Source organism: Chionomys nivalis, chromosome 2 (assembly GCF_950005125.1).
Source record: "Chionomys nivalis chromosome 2, mChiNiv1.1, whole genome shotgun sequence".
In the NCBI taxonomy this organism is placed as follows: Eukaryota; Metazoa; Chordata; class Mammalia; order Rodentia; family Cricetidae; genus Chionomys; species Chionomys nivalis.
The window spans coordinates 17,942,547-17,948,372 of record NC_080087.1 but is presented as its reverse complement, the minus strand read 5'-3'; positions in this window follow the sequence as shown (position 1 = coordinate 17,948,372).

Below are 5,826 nucleotides of genomic sequence, written 5' to 3'. Positions count from 1 at the left end.
CTGTAGGGTTAGCATGAAGATAAGACACTGGTCAAGGGCTCTGTGCTTCCTACAGCCCCTCCCACACAGTGCTCATAGGTAAGCTATAGGTTTCTAATTATGGGGGTGGGACTGGGTATGTGCACATGAGTGTCCCCAGAGGCCAGAAGAGGGTGTTGGGTCTCCTGGAGCTAGAATGGTCTGATGCACTCAACATGGGTGCTAGGAACCAAACTCAGGTCCTCTGCTAAAGCAGTCCACCCTCTTAACCACTGAGCCATCTCTCCAGCCCCAAACAATTATTACAATATTATCAGAACAGAATTGTATTATTTTAAAGGAAAGGCTTGGCTTTCAAAATCACTTTTTAAAAAAATCATTAAGAACTGCTAACTGTTCCCCTGACAGATCTGAGGAAGATGTCTGAAAGGCCTGGGAGACCCCGGAGGCTCCCCTGAGCATCCTCCAAGGGTGACACATCCCCCAAAGGCTGGCTCCTTTGGAAAGCAGGACAAGCCACTTTCCCCGGATGCTACCAATCACAGTCGGGAGTGAGCAGACCTCATTTCTTAGTTATAATTGTTTGCTCTTTTTCTTGTTGTTTTGTTTCGGGGTTGGGTTGTTTGCTGTTTGTTTGGTTGGTTCGTAAGTTTATCTGCATTGTTTTGTTTGGACTTTTTTTTGAGACAGGGTCTTGGTGTGAGCACAGGGCACAGGTGGAGGTCAGAGGAGAATTGTCAAGAATTAGGCCTCTCCTTCCAACTTCCACGTTCCACAGCTCCAGTGTAGGTCACCAGCCGTCTCACTGGACCAAGACAGGTTCTTTCTATGAAGCTCTAGTTGGCCCAGTACTTACTATGTAGCCCAGGCTGCCCCAACCTGTTAAGTGTAGGGATTACAAGTATATTCCTCTATACCTGATACTTTTTTTTTTTTTGTGGCAGGTATGAGGGATGCATTGTTGGAATGGGTGTGGCCTTGTTGGAGGAAGTGTATCACTGTGGGGGTGGGCTTTGAGGTTTCATATGCTCAAGCTCCACCCAGTGTGGTACAAAGTCTCCTTCTGTCGACTGCAGATGAAGATGAAAAACCCTCAGCTCCTTCTCCAGCACCATGTTTGCCTGCAAGATCCCATGCTTCCTGCCATGATGATAATAAACTAAGCTTCTGAACTGTAAGCAAACCCCAATTAAATGTTATTCTTTATAAGACTTTTTGTGGTCATGGTGCCTCTTCACAACAATAGAAACCTTAACTAAGACAGTTTTGCTTTTTTTTAAAAAAAATTTTAGACAGAACCTCACTCTGTAGCCCTGACTAGCCCAGAATTTATTATGTAGACCAGGCTAATCTTGCACTCACAGAGAACCACCTACCTCTGCACCCAGAGTGCTGAGACTCAGAGGTATACTACTCCTCCCAGCATCCAAAACTTTAAGCACATTAGTTATCAACACCTCCAAACTTTCTGAGTCACCTGAAACAAATTTGTCTCTATGCTTAGCAGTGTTATTTCTGGGGTTTAAATAGCCTTGGTTCCATTAACAGGTTTGACTCAAGCTTATGAAGCCAGGCTGAGGACGTCAACACACTGTCCTGGATTGCAGTTGCCTCTTTATGAAATGAGAGATGTCTGCTATGGTTCTGGTAGCGCTGAGACTCTAGATTCAACAGCAACTGCCTGTTGCTGGATGTCTAATTTGTGCCGGGGTTTCTGTTACATGTGTTATCATTAACAGGATGTCACTCATGAAGGACCCGTGACTGTGATATGAATAGCCTCCTCTGAGACACAGGAAGCCAGCCCCTGAGAAGTGACTTTCCCATGAAGCAGCAAGCAATCAGAAGGGTGAAGGGGGCTCTGGGAAAACTTTCATCCCCATCATCTCGGCTGTTCCTTGCTTGTGCAGTAGGAAGAACAATGGAACCAAACCACTCGGAGGCCTTCAAGCCAGAGAAGCAACCAACCTGATATGGAAAAATCCAGAACGAGCAGCCATTTCTCCCATGCTTCCTTTCCTACTGGGCAACAGATAGTGAATTTCCTTCGGGGATGAAGGGTGACAGGCAGGGTGAGCCAATGTGCTTGCAGCTCTTTCTGAGTAAGATCTGCAGCCTAGACTTCATTATTTCACTCTAAGCAAATTGAAACACCCCTCCCAAGATTAGGCACTATATTATTTCAATACAATGAAGGTATATATAAGGAAATGGGCTTGATGTCTAGACCACACTTCCCCTGGTCCCATGCAGTGGAGACGCACCTCTCCCTAGCATCCAGGCCCCACAGCAGACATCAGCTGATCCTCAGGCCTGCCACCAAGATCCATGCACCTTCAAAAATGTTTCAACTCTATTTTCAACCTTTGTTTTCTCTTTTTTTCCATAAACCTCATTCAAAATCAGGGCTGTGAGTGAGAGGCACAGTGACCATGTCAATGCCTTACCCTATCATTCCCAACAAAGAACTAAGGCCACAAAGAATCCATCAAACCCTGGCTGCCCGAGGTCATAACAAAACCATGGAGCATCCACTGTTGACTGAAATCATTGCAACTCAATCCAGGCATTAGATAACAATTAATTAATTAAGCATCCATATTGAGATACATACCCATGAAGAATGAGTCAGACCTTCAACAGATTGTATCATTATTCAAACCAATGAACTAAGTTTTGGGAAATGCAGTCCTCTTGAAAAGCAATTATCTGTGTGTGACAGAGACAGGCCTAGAAATAGTATTAACATATTTAACCAAACCAGGCATCATGCACCTGTCATGCCAGGGAGATGGAGGCAGGAGGATTAACAGTTCAAAGTCAGACCCAGCTACGTAGTGAATTCCAGATCAGCCTGGGCCACATGAGACCCTGTCACAAACAAAGAAATACGTTATAAGAGGAGTTGCCAGTGTTACGACAATGGGAAAAAAATAGTTTAGGATACAGTAAAGGAGGAGCCTGGATGCAAACAGGAACCTAAGCACCCCCAGAACACCCTTCACCTCAAGGACCTAGTTAGCCAAAACTTTTCAGAACTCAGAGGCCAATCTGACCATTGCAATTAGAATTCCACTGGTGTGCGTGCACGCATGCACACACACACACACACACACACACACACAAACATATTCTTTTTCTCTTTTTCTTTCTCTCTCTTTTGAAACCAGACCTCATCTTTTCAGTTTGGAGTTTGAACTCACTGTGTAGCTCAGGATACTTCAAATTCATAGCGGCCCTCCATGAGAAAAACATCACACACTGTAAGAAAAGTACAGGACATGGATGCATCTCTAGGTGTGGCTTTGCTTTGGGAGCCTCAACCTTCCCTTGCAAGGTTCTGCTTTGCAGCTGACGTCTATAGGGAGATGAGGGGCCTCTGCTACAACAGCTTCATGAATGGGTCTTGGGTGAATCTTAAGAGATCAAGACAGGCAGTCTGGTAACATGCAGGAAGATGGAATTAGAAAATGGTCCTCTAAACCAGCTGTAGAGGCGCACACCTTTAACCTCAATACTCAGGAGGCAGAGACAGGTGGGGCTCTGTGGGTTCAAGGCCAACCTGGTCTACAGAGTGAGTTCTAGGACAGTCAGGGCTACACAGAGAAGCCCTGTCTCAAAAACATCAAAGGAAGGAAGGAAAGCAAGAAAGCAAGAAAGCAAGGAAGGAAGGAAGGAAGGAAAGAAGGAAGGAAGGAAGGAAGGAAGGAAGGAAGAAAGAAAGAAAGAAAGAAAGAAAGAAAGAAAGAAAGAAAGAAAAAGACTGGAAGAAAAAAGATTGCTATAGCCCAATTTTAGAGAGCCTAGAGTCAGACAGGATCACTAAGTCACTATAGAGCATTTTTACACAGAGATTACCATCATGGCTCTGGAGAGGATGGATTAAAGGTAGGTGAGCAAAGAAGGAGAGAATTGGCCCAGATAAAAAGCGTCTGCCGTCTAGACAATGGCATTTGTCTGAATCCCTGAGGCACCAGCCTGGACCATCTGTCCATTTTTGTTTCTGGCTGATTAATAAAAGCAGTGAAGACCCAAAAAGTTGCAGCATCTACTATGAACAGGCTGGATAGACTATAGGAATTTTAATTTGGTTTTGGTTTTTATTCTTTTGTTTTTGTAGGCCTCATATATGCTAGGCAAGAGCTCTACTGCTGAAGTATATCCCCAGACCTCTTTTTACTTTGGTGTTTTGAGATAGGGTCTCATTAAGTTGCCCAGGCCATCTTTAAACTCATTCTGTAGCCCAGACAATCCTCAGAGTTACAATCCTCCTGTCTCAATCTCCCAGGTAGCTGGGATTATAGATATATGCCACCAGGACTAACCTATAGGTTTTTCTTTAAATATCACTTGATATTTGCATTCGTAAGAATCAACACGCCACTGAAATAGTTTGCCTCAAAATTGTGCTTGCTTAACACGGGGTAATAAAATTTTGCAAAGCCTTGATTTTGCTCCTAAGTCCCATAATTTTCCACCAACAGTTTACTGGACTTGTTTCTAATGTTTCACTCAAACATATGACGTTGGCCCTTCTGTCCTTTGCTGACTTAACTTGACCCTCAGCATAAGTCAAATATCAGTGAGCAAATTGTGTCCTTGGCTGTCTGGCAAGTATGACTGATGACTAAGTTACACTTTGGAAGTCTGAGAAAACCATGGGAGATGGAGGTCATGACAGACAACCCTAAGAATATGATAAAAATTCACAGGGGAGTTTGTTTTCTCTTGAAATGAGAAATAGCTCTGGGCTAGTGATCTGCATCCACAGGGTGTATGAATCAGCTTTAAAAGGTTACCTGGGTTAAGTTAGAGCACCCATGGGCATTCCTGGCCCCCCAAAAGGAGGGTTCTGTCTGACCTGAGGCCCTCACTCATCTCTTTGAATTTCAGTGTCTCAGAGCAAGAAGGGTAATAAGCAGACCCATCCTGTAGGCAATGCACTGGGGTGCTGGCCAGGTGCCTGGTCACAGCAAGACAAGGGGAATTGTCGTTTCACCTGGCCCTTTTGAAGGTGCAGTGAGTGTTGACTTGGCACTTGTGCTTGCTCTTGCTTTGCTTTACTTGAACCCTCGACTGGTGGAATAAACACACCGTGGCTTTACAGGTTTGCCGTTCTTTCTAAAAGAGGGGCGCCTCCTCTTCCTCTCCTCTTCCTCGTTTTTTCTCCTTGAAACAAACTTTTGAGTCTAGACTTTGTCAGATACGTGAGTTTGGGGACTGTTTATACTGAAACCATACACACATTCCAGAAGCCTGTCATGTTACTGAAATCAAGGTGATGAGCCTTGAACTCATACAGAAACACCCAGCGAACCTTGCAAACCCTGCTCTACTGCTAAAACATGGCACAGAGGAATAGCTCAAAACACATTGTTGCTTTAAAGAAGAGTTTGTGTTTAATAAGAACAGCTATAACTCAGTGTGGGAGAAAATGTCTCATGATAGAAACCTCTCCATAGTGAACAGGCTGGATGATCTCTAAACACCAGCTTCCGTCTCTAGAGAAGGACAGAATTGATGGACCATCTTCAAGAAAAAGTGTGGAGGGAAACACTGGGGATGGCGATCAGTTGGGAGAGTAATTGCCGTACACACAGAAAGCCTTGGGTTAGAGTTCAAGCGGGTATCAATGCAGGTACCCTCAGAGTCCAGAAGAAGCCATCAGATCCCCTGGAGCTGAAGTTACAGGCAATTGTGAGCCACCCAAATGTGAGTGCTAGAAACTGAACTTAGGTCCTCTTAACTGCTGAGCCATCTCTCCAATCCCCACAGAACACATTTCTAAACTTTGAAACAGACAAATTACACTCATTAAACCAGTGTTGAGTGACTGCCACTTTCTAG